The sequence below is a fragment of the Engraulis encrasicolus genome, chromosome 10 (genome assembly GCF_034702125.1).
Source record: "Engraulis encrasicolus isolate BLACKSEA-1 chromosome 10, IST_EnEncr_1.0, whole genome shotgun sequence".
NCBI classification, from domain to species: Eukaryota; Metazoa; Chordata; class Actinopteri; order Clupeiformes; family Engraulidae; genus Engraulis; species Engraulis encrasicolus.
In genome coordinates this window covers 25899590-25911368 of record NC_085866.1, presented here as the reverse complement: position 1 = coordinate 25911368, position 11779 = coordinate 25899590, and the positions used below count along the sequence as shown (strand labels likewise).

At 41.7% G+C, this 11779-nt stretch overlaps 2 long non-coding RNA genes across 2 annotated transcripts; both read right to left on the bottom strand.

The window, feature by feature from the left end:
• Window positions 1-4114: 4114 nt before the first annotated feature.
• On the bottom strand, window positions 4115-8666 carry LOC134457665 (uncharacterized). The gene is made up of 3 exons (XR_010036472.1): window positions 8348-8666; window positions 7805-7871; window positions 4115-5593 (listed from the first exon to the last, which is right to left on the bottom strand). It is a non-coding gene; the product is annotated as an uncharacterized LOC134457665 (long non-coding RNA).
• A 613-nt stretch (window positions 8667-9279) lies between these two features.
• On the bottom strand, window positions 9280-11468 carry LOC134457666 (uncharacterized). The gene is made up of 3 exons (XR_010036473.1): window positions 11195-11468; window positions 9501-9603; window positions 9280-9372 (listed from the first exon to the last, which is right to left on the bottom strand). It is a non-coding gene; the product is annotated as an uncharacterized LOC134457666 (long non-coding RNA).
• Window positions 11469-11779: the final 311 nt, after the last annotated feature.

Genomic DNA, 11779 nt, shown 5'->3' with positions numbered 1-11779 from the left:
TGTGTGTGTGTGTGTGTGTGTGTGTGTGTGTGTGTGTGTGTGTGTGTGTGTGTGTGTGTGTGTGTGTGTGTGTGTGTGTGTGTGTGTGTGTGCCTGTGAGTCTATGTATGTATGTGTGTGTGTGTGTGTGTGTGTGTGTGTGTGTGTGTGTGTGTGTGTGTGTGTGTGTGTGTGTGTGTGTGTGTGTGTGTGTGTGTGTGTGTGTGTGTGTGTGTGTGTGTGTGTGTGTGTGTGATGATCAGCAGTGATTATTGTCGTCCAAGTTCTCTGAGGGCCACCTTTAACCTTTTATGGCAGGAGAAAATGAGTTCCAGACCAGTGGGGCAATCACTGTGTGGATAGCGTGTGTGTGTGTGTGTGTGTGTGTGTGTGTGTGTGTGTGTGTGTGTGTGTGTGTGTGTGTGTGTGTGTGTGTGTGTGTGTGTGTGTGTGTGTGTGTGTGTGTGTGTGTGTGTGTGTGTGCGTGTGTGCGTGAGAGAGAGAGGGGCAGATAGACCTGTGTGTATGTCTATGTGCATTAGCAGTTGTTTATATCTCTATAAAACATGTATTATGTATTACTGTGGGATTGTTCTGCTTGTGGCAACTGCATGCTTACCCGATGTTTACCTGTTTGAGTTTAATGTGTATACATTTTTGTGCGTGTGTGCGTGCATATGTTTGAGTGCGTGTTTTTGAGTGTGTGTGGGTGTGTATCGTGTACACTCTCTCTGGCTCACCAACCTGCCTTTTCAACAGGATGTAAGCACCCACCCACCCCCACCACACACACACACACACACACGCACACGCACACGCACACGCACACGCACACGCACACGCACACGCACACGCACACGCACACGCACACGCACACACACAGCAAGAGTGACCCCGTAATGGGAGGGTAATGGTCGGTAATCAGCTGTAAGCTGTTTTCCACTTTATACTGCCATGCACCACACCGAGAGGCCAGAAAACACATGTGCACTCACGACCACTTCATCACAGCTCAGTGCGTGTGTGGGGGGGTCTCTGTGTGCATGCATGTGTACGTGCATATGTGGGGGAATGTGTGGAGGAATATCTTTGAAATAAAGCATTTTTAATTGTATTTTTTGCATCTGCCCATATGCCTGACTATTACCTGTATTACATGTGTCTTGAAATGTCCATGTGGGCATTATGTGTATTTATGTAAGCTACTGGACACCTTAATTTAACCCCGGGATCAATGAAGTTACTCTAACGCTCTACTCAACTCTATGCATATGTGTCATTGTCATTTTGTCTTGAGATGGCTTGTGTTGAATACATCAGTGTTGAATAAATCAGTGACACAAACACATATTATCACTGATCCATATCTGTCCACAGTCACTACTCACGCACTCATGCACGCACACACACACACGCGCGCGCACGCACACACACACCCCTCATATAGGCTTTGTACTTAAATTCTCGCTCACACACCCATACAGCTCACACATTAGCACCCCTGTCCAAACAAACGTAGACATCTCTGCCCCTCACTGCATACACGCACGCACGCACGCATGCAAGCATGCACACATGCTGACAGACTTGTCCCAAAGTATGTGTGTGTGTTCGTATCTACACAGCTGGGGTGAAAGGCGTGTGAGTGTAACAGAGAGAGATGTGTGAGAAAGTGTGTCTTGGTGCCAGTGGTGAGATGTTTAATGATGTTAGCAGGGCAGCATTGGCTACGCATTCCTCCCCAGTTTGTTTTGGGATTTAAAGGTCTCTCACAGGGCTGGGGCCTCCCCCCCATCAGTGTCATCAATGGCCCTTCTGTGGGGCCCCCAGAGCTGAAAGGAGGTACCCTGCTATACATGGGACCAGAATTCTTGAATTCCTGGTCCCCCCATGAAAGATGTCAGATTTAGATTAGCGTTATGAAGATATAGCCTTCAAACCTTCAAAGCCTTCAAAAGACCCTCCGTTGTTGCCCGGCTCTCAAAATCCTCCTAAATTCTAACATGGTCGGGGGCCCTCTGCTTCTCTACGCTCCGACAGACTGATACAGTGCTGCTGCCCTGTTCTCGGGGCCACCGGTACTCTCGGCACGGCTGGCTGGTCGTCATGGCTGGTTGGCTGGTCAGTGGGTAGATGTTTTTATGCGTCAGCTGATGGGCTTACAGCAGGGCTGGATGGCTGGCTGGATGACTGACTGGCTGTCTCCATCATGTCATCACTGGACCCCAGAACCCAAACAGAGGAACCCCACTACGTATACGCTCCAGCAGACTGATACAGTGCTGGTGCTCTGTTCTAGGGGCCACCGGTACTCCCGGCACGGCTGGCTGGTCGTCATGACAGAGGAACCCCACTAGGTATACGCTCCGGCAGACTGATACAGTGCTGCTCTTCTCTGGGGCCATTGGTACTCCAAGGGGCTCCCAGAACGGCTGACTGGGTGGCATCCTGGCTCCATCGTGTCATCAGTGGTCCCCACAGGCACAAACAGTGGAACCCCAGCAGGCTGGTACAGTGCTGGTGCCTTGGTCTGGGGGCAACCAGTGATCCACGGCTGACTGGCTGGTCATCATGGCTGGGATGGTGTTGGGTGGTGGGCATGTACATGTCAGCTGGTGGGCTTACAGCTCATTCCTCACTGAATGAGCCGGTGATGACAGACTGCTTTACAGATATGGCAACAATTTCATGCATGCTGCACACAGACAGACAATCAAGAGGGTTTTTTTTTTCTAATGCAATTTTGCTAAATTGCGCAGGACCAAGCCGACATGTTAAATGTCAGACTCTCTCACGTTGTATGCGTACTGATTTGGTTGAATTAAAATAAAAAAACTAAACATTCTAAACTGCAAATTAGTATGATTGGCCAATTTTAGTTCTGTGTGCTTATGTGTGCCTGATACTTGTCTGCTGCTTGTTGCTCAATGGCATGACGCAATTTCATATTTTGTAATAGAGAAGAGAGAAGGGGAGGGAAGAGATTTGTGAGAGAGTTTTAACCAGTCAACATATAATTTTTACTGGTTCACGAGATGATAAGTCACAGCCAAGTGAATAAACATGTAAATTAAGGGAGAAACACTTTCCTTCATAACAGCACAACTCCACCATTATACCCACCCAATATACCCAGAACAACATCAGACAAGAGAGAAGGGAGGAACAGAGGGAATAGGATGGGAAGGGTGGAAAACAGTGGCAAGGGGGTGGGAGAGAAAGGAATGAGAATATGGCACGAGTCGGCAGGAGGAGAAGAGAGGAGGGGAGGTATACTGTTGCTCCCACAGCTCTCAGACACCACATACCTATAAGAGAAGAGAGGATATGAGTGGAGTAGTGGAGGAGAAGAATGGCGAGATGGGGAGAGGAGTGTTCAGGAATGTAGAGGCAAGGGAATGAGAACAAAGAAAGAAAAAGAGATGAATAGAGAGGAGTAAGGAAGAAGACAGTTTTTAGAACTACCAACGAGTAGTGCTCTCTCTCTCTCTTCTCTCTCTCTCTCTCCTTCTTTCTCTCTCTCTCTCTCTCTCTCTCTCTCTCTCTCTCTGGTACATGAGCTAAGGACATTTTGGAGGTCTATGATTTCAAGATGGCTGCGGGTGGAGCAGAATCGAGAACGAGTTCCACCTGTTTCCATTATCTGTATTCACATCTATAATTAGTTCATCCACTATTTACTAAATGACAAAATAATATAAATACAAGGAAATGAGCTCTCATTTTATGTCTGCCTCTCTGTCAAGCTGCACTGGATTGCACAGAGCCACTTGATTATCCAGACTGACATAGTCATGATTAAACATACCAGTAAATCATGGTACCAAGTTACAGATCTGATTTGTTAGAATTCTGTCACTGGTGAGCTGTTGCAGGATTTCATGAATACCTCAAAGTATATCACAGGCTGATGTCATCATGGGCCCCCAAATCCCTCTCTCTCTCTCTCCAGCTGGCAGGACTAAAGAGAAGAGAAGAGAGGAGAGGGAGGAGAGAGGAGAGGGAGAGAGATGACAAGGAGGATGAGGAGAGAAAAGTACACTGTAAAAACATTATTGTAGTTTTTACAGTAACTTACTGGCAGCTGGATGCCAATAAATTACTGTAATATAATTTACAGTACCCTTACTGTATATTGGTTTACAGTACCAATCAGCACTACTGTTAATCCAGTTACAGTACCAATCCAAAGTACTGTATGTCAGTTTACAGTACCAATCCAAACTATTGTAAGGAGTACAGTACATTACTGGCATCCAGCTGCCAGTAACATTCAAATTACTGTATATCAGTTTACAGTACCAATTCCAATTACTGTATATCGATTTACAGTACTGATACAAATTATTGTAAGGAGTACAGTACTTTAATGGCATCCAGCTGCCAGTAACTTTTTCAACTACTGTAGTTTGTTTTACAGTATTTTTGTTGTATTTTAATTTACAATATTCCGCAAGATAATGTCAGGGAGCTCTACAAAGGCATCACATTCTCCTATAATTCAGATATTCTAGTTACCAGTCAGATCAAAAACACATTAAAAAGTTTTTAAAAGTTACAAGGTAAAGAAATGCTGCAAATGCAAGAGATGCAATCAAAATGTTTAATTAAAACTGGTTAACAATTTAACAACATACTCCAGTAGGAAGGGGGTCCTGCTTATCACAAATGCACAATCCATAACCTTTGTATATAGTTGAAGAGTTTAGATGCAAAACCCCATAAGTGCCATTTCAGAAAATAATCTTGTTTCATTTTTATTTAAAACAAAGCTATCAAAATTCCACATTTTTAAAATTTTATTTATGTAATATAACTATTCATATGTATTATCAAGTACATGAATGTAAACCAAACCAACAATGGGGTTCTCTAAAAATATAAAAGTGCATGTCTTCAGAAATGGAGTTAGGGGGTTTTGCATCTGAACTCTTCAGTTGTATACATATTTTTCTTTTTTTTTTATTTCATTCACATTGACAAATAAAAAGATTCTATTCTATTAAAATGAGATACCCCAAACATTAATCAAGACAAAACTGTTGTATGGTTTGTGGTGGGTGCTTCAAATTCCAATGTATGCAAAATGGAAAACAGTCCAATATCTCATTTCCTGTTGGGCGTGGCCATATGCTCGTATTGACCTTTTTTTTGTTCATCTTAATGAGATAAGTACATACCACAAAGAAGGTCCAGAGTCCGTAGCTTCAACTATATTCTATAACTATAACTATATTCCAGCCCCGAACATCTCTGTGCTAGGGTGCGCAATAGAGTCACTCTTTTAAAAGTCTTATACATGACACAATATCGAAAAACTGTGCCAAATAAGTTTTGAAACGGGGAGAAGGGGGGAAAACACAGCAAGAACAACAGGGCCTCGAGCCTTTGGTGCAATGCTCGGACTGAACTACTTAAAAGAAACAAGTGATTGGAACTTCAAAAGGTCAAGCATTAATAATTCAGCCAGTCAAAATCAACAAGTTCCCTGATGAATGAAGCAACAACAGGGTTGACACTGCTGCTCTTCCTTTGCACCTTTTTACCGGTCTTCTTGCTGGTGATGGACTTGGCCTGGCATTTGGAGCCCTCTGGGTTTATTCTGAGAATGAACCTGTAATCACAATAGGATACAATTAGGAATTCTGAAAAAAAGTTTAATTCACGTGAGTCTTACACTATCCAGCCTTTTTCACACCCAATTTTGGTTAGTCTTATTGAAGTGATATTTCATGTTGTTCCTATTTCTATGCTTGATGCATGCTGCGTAAACACAGTATAAGCGCTCCCTCCATTCAGCCCCCGGTGATGCGGCTAGCTGCCTATCCACGAATGCAATGATTCTGGGATCAGACAGACATTGTTCACCAAGCGCACACACACACACACACACACACACACACACACACACACACACACACACACACACACACACACACACACACGGAGCCGGGGGAGGGAGGGACAATTTCAAAAAATATATACTGTCGAGTTTAAATTCAAGTGCCGGTCTTGTTTAGGGAATGCCTGTTGTTATCCAATGTCCAATGTCAAATCAAACGTGCAATATGCTGACAATGTCCTGTCATCATCCCACAGTTACAATGATTGATTAACATGCAGCACTTCCGGTGCATCTAAAGGAGGCTGCTGAAGGCGGAGACGCATCCCAAACGAGTCTTAATTGTTGGTAACGCACGAGTAGACGCGTTACTGTTATTTATGGGTAACGTAGTAACATAACGGATTACTTTTAATTAGGGGTGGGCATCTGTGTTTAGCCGGACTGAGCCCTGAGGAAGGTCAGTAGACCGAAAGCTTGGCCTATTAAAAAGAACACAAAGGGGATTTAAGTGTGCAGACATTTTTCTTTCAATTAGGGGTGGGCAAAAATGAAAATCTTTAATCGCATTAACTCAATGACTTTCTGTGATTAATCGCATAGCGCGCGAAATCCAAAAATAATAATAATAAATAAAATAAAAATATTTTATAAATTAATAAAATAAAATAATTAATTATAATTTGCATATGTACTGTGTAGATAACCTATGTAGGTCCAATATAATATTCCACAATGGAAATGTAGGCTATTTGCCAACCTATCAGTCTAAATTGTATAGGCCTACAGTAGTAGGCTATGCCTATCCAATGTAGGCCTACTGAAACAAATTATTGCATACAATATTACACTAGGGCTATTTAAGATTGTAGGCTACTGAAACGAATATATTAGAAATTAGAAACTCAAATTAGGATGGTCTACACGGGCCTACAAGAACAAAAAAAAACTTGTCACTTAAAAAAAAACAGGCATGAGATATGTCCCGCCTTCTCTCACTGTCAAAGACTCCCACCTTCTCTCTTATCTGCCGCTGTTATTTAAGGTGTTTCAGCAACTAGAAACTAATTGACTGTCTGTTGGTATTGACAGCCATTACATCTTTCAGTTTCAAAACAATAACGTTGACATGACTAACACTATCTTAAATGCATACGAGGTTGCCGATGTCGCGAAATTATACCATGTTGATACAGCCTACTATGCACGCGAAGCGCCATGTAGAAACTGCAGGCATGCAAACAGGTCAGGGGTGAAAAAGGTGACAAGGGCGCGGCGCGGAGCAGTGCAAGCGCGCAAACGCAGGTGCACACGTGTGTGTTGTGCGCAGTGGATGATCTTGTATAACAGTCTCAGACTAGGGGGGAGAGGATTTAGCTAAAAAAAAAGTCATAAATGGTGAATTTTGAGCATACTGTAGTTATTAGCGACCAAGGGACAGCGAACATGAGAACTGCCAACCTTACTCCATGACTTAGCTGTCATGTCTGATGGCGGGTTGGGTAGATAGCTTAATAAAATAGGTTTTTATCATGATAGAGCAGTGGTTCTCATAGTAAGTTTCCCCAACACCCCATTGACCTCATCAAAACCCTTAGTAGGCCTATTAAAAATAAAATAGGCCAAAATGCCCCCAAATGACACTAAGCACCCCTCCTCTCATCAGTCTCCTAACACCCCCTCAACACTTGCCTGGTTGTCATCTCATGCATATTTAATCATCATTTTCAGACAACTTGCAATAGGCTACAAAAAAAATCTTTGTCAAAGTTTGAATTAGCTACTGAAGTTTTACTCAAACTACTCAAATTTTAGCCTATTCACCTAGTATCTCTTTTAATGTCTCCCTGTAGAAAAAATGAATAGGAACGCTCCAACTTTGACCTGGAAAAAAGTGTGACATTCCAACTGGTTTCATTTTGTCAGTATCTGACAAAAGTATCTGACTAAGCTTAATTACTCATTCCATTGTGTTCACCTTACCAAGTGCAAACAGCCTTGGGGCGTTGGGCAGAGAAAGACTTGCGACATCTGCTGCAGTAGCAGTGACCTAAAAAAAAAAGACAGACACACTTAGCATCTTGCAGCATTACATTACATTACACTGGGATTCACAGTTGTTTTAAAGGTGCACCATGTACGTTTGTGGCCAGAGTAGGTATTGCAACTATGATTCTCATTGAAACTGTGCTGCCTATTGCCAAATTTGATCTTTTCGTGAAAGCTTTGGGACCATCTAATTTGTATGATGTTGGGGTTTCACCAATGTCAAATCGCATCCCTCTACGAATTCGCACTACCAGTGTTTCCCTTACAGTGAGTAAACTATGGCTGCCCGGGGGGCTCAAGTACGACCAGAGAGCAACCATCCAGCAATAAGGATATCTTCTCAGCTGCACACAACATTAACACACAACATTAATTTGCATCTCATATTGACAGCATGAAATACATAGCATGTTTAGCACTTTGACTTTTATAAAATACATGGATTGGTTTTGTGTGAATTCATGAACTTAAACTCACCCCTTGCAACAGTGTTTATTTTCTCTGAGGTACACCACACCAGAGGAATCACTCAGTGTAATCAGACAGCTTCCATGTAGGATCCTTCAGTAATATTCTCAGTCATCTGCAAAGCATGACAGCACAAAACGTGAACATGATTATGCATTTATAGGCCTAATTATTACAAGAAAATAATGAAAAATGATAACACCGTCACCACCACGACACAATATGATGATGAATAGGCCTAGAGTATGAAACATCTAAAAGATACATGTCTGTATACATGTAAAATGTTTTTTTTGTTTGTTTGTTTTATATCATTGATCATTTTCCCAGACGGATTGACAACAGACGGCTCAAAGAATTCAGTGTGATAAACTGGAGGGCAAAAAGAGCAGATTATCTCTCTTTCTGGATATTTTACTCATCACTTGAAATTAATTCTAAATCTAAATCTAATCTAAGATGTCAAACATAGAGGAGGAGTCCTCAACGATCCTGGAAAATACAACAAATTGACAAAATGTAACCCAAATACTCCAATCAATGAAACGGCGGGCTCAGTGTCATTGGCCTAACAGCAGAAGGCACTAAGGGTGCGTTTGTAAACTGCCGCTCCGAGCACATAACATATTGGTCATGTCATGTATGAGTGTGTTATTCAGACTGTTAGATAGTAGACATTTGAAACACACATTTGGTGCAGAGTTATAAAAAAATGCTTACATTTACAAACTGATTTTTCTCAGCATTTTTAGACATGGTGCTACAAAGGGGATCAATGTACTGTAACCAGGCAGCTGCCATTATTCCTTAACTATCCTGTCAAAATAACACACGGCATGAACAGGACGCATCTCTGATTAACAGTGTGTGCTTCAAACTGTTAAGACATTTGAAACACACATACATGTGGTGTAAATTTGTGAATGGTTGCTAACCTTAAGAAATTCTGTCAATGTTCAGAAGCATTTGCAGATATGGTCCACTACGACCAGAGCTACCATCCAGCAATAAGGATATCTTGGCCATCTTCTCAGCTGCAATAATAACACACAACATTAGAATGCATCTCATATTGACAGCATGAAATACAGAGCAAGTTAGAACTTTGACTTTTTAAAAATACATGGATAGGTTTTGTGTGACTTTATAAACTTGAACTCACCTGTTGCAACAGTGTTTATTTCTCTGAGGTACACCACACCAGAGGAATCACTCCGTGTAATCAGCCAGCTTCCATGTAGGATCCTTCAGCAATATTCTGTCATCTGCAAAGCAAGACAGCACAAAACATGAACATGATAACATGAAATGATAACACCACCATGACACAATAGGCTGTAGACCTACAATATGAAACATCTATAAGATGCATTTCTTAAATTGTTTTCATTGATCATTTTGCCACACGGATTGACATCAGATGGCTCAAAGAATTCAGTGTGCTAAGCTAGAGGGCACAAAGAACAGATTATATACATCTCTGGATATTTTACTCATCACTTGAAATGAAATCTGATGCATAGCCCACTTGTTAAGACCTCTAACATCACTAGGCCTACTAGTAGATCCAAAAAGGATGGGCAAAGAAATCTAAATATTTATTGCAGTAACATACACATTAAGCATCTTTGATCAAGCCAAAAATTAAGCACCCTACACATCTGGGTGTTTCTGGGCTCATTATTTCAGGAGAAATCTGTCAAATAGGTAATGCCTATTTATTGAAAAGAACACGATCTGATGGCTGACAGTGGTTTCTCCCTGAACAGAGAGAACAGTCCAGAGTTGGCAGTAACAGAATGGGACAAAACAGCACACTGTGTGCACAATAACAAGTTCAGAATCAGTTTACTTACTCACTTCCTTTACACAACGAACAGGGAAAGGCACATGTGTTAAAACATACTTCAGAGCAAGTGTATAGTCAAAATGAGTTCGTTTCTAACAATAAAAATCAGGCATAAGTTGTGGCTACTTCAAGCTTCTGAGTCAGCTAAAAGATAAGCTGATGTTGCTAACGAACTTCTAGCTAGCTCTTCTCTCTGGTATTTGTGTTTTACTTTGGCTCAAGTACATTAACTGGATATCTTCAGAGCATAATTATACTCAAAGGGAGTTCGTTTCTAACAAAAAAAAAGACTTTAGCTAGCTAATGTTGCTAGCGGACAAGAGATTCATTATTCAGTTTGGCTAGCTCTAATGTTGCTAGCGGACATTTAGCTAGCTCTTAACTTTGGCGCCAACAGTCTTACAACACTAACTTGGCATGTTGTAACTTCAGAACAAAATTATATCCAAAATGTGTTCGTTTCTAATAAGAAACCAATATTCAGTTATGAACACATCGGGCTATTTCAAACATCCCTCAAAGGCAACATGATTTAACCGTTAGACTATAGCTAATTGTTGCTAGCGAACCACCTCATCATGCAGCGCTAGCTCTTTCAGGTGAAGAGGCCGGCGCAAACAATCTCTGGCCGGCGGGGAAGCACTCCCTTCGGCCCTCCTCCAGAAACCACTGATAGCTATGTTGCTAGCGGACATTTAGCTAGGTCTTGACTCTGACATGGGTGTTTTGGCACCATTGGACAAGTTTATAGCTCTTTCGGAGCAAATATATATTGTAAATTTCGTAGAGTTTGTTTCTAACAAAACACAAACTTTCCAACAAAGTTGTGGAAAACAACCTAGGGCTAAGTTAGCATACCGGTAGTTATAATAGTGGCCTGTTAGCGGAGGTATGGTCTGAAGACAAATTCATTGCAAATTACCATCCTGAACAAGAAACTGTTTCGTTATTCACTGTATATATGGCATTGTCTTGACATTATTAACGAAACATTGAAACGAACTTACCTCACAAAGTGTTTGAATTTCACCAATATCTCAAACGGCTTTCCTGCAGCACAAAGATGGCGGCTTTGTCAGAAAATTGAGAAGCAGAGCAACGTTGTGGTTGGTCAATTTTTTCCCGGGGATTGTACTACTGTAAATTCATTTACAGTACATCAGTACTGTACATAAGTATCCGTTTATTACCCACAATACTTTGCTCTGCCCAGTAGTGTACTGTATACTCATATACAGTAGATTGTTGCAGGGTTTAAAGTAAGTTACTGCCAGAATTGCGAAAAATCGTTACAGTGTAGAATGGAGGAAATAGCGGTCGACAGAAGAGTAGAGGAACGAGGAGTGGAAAAAAAGAGAAGAGTGGAGAGGACAGAATAGTAGGAGAGAAAACAAAAAGTGAATATTTTAAGAAAGGGGAGAGGAGGATAGGAAAGAAGGAAGATACTGGAGACTAGGTTAAGTGAGTCAAAGGTAGGGAAGTGGAGAGGAGGTGAGGAGCAAACCTGATCACAGTGGACAGAAGAAAAAAACAATAGAGGAAGACAGGAGAGGAGAGGAGAAGAGAAGAGAGGAGAGGAGAGAGGAATGAAG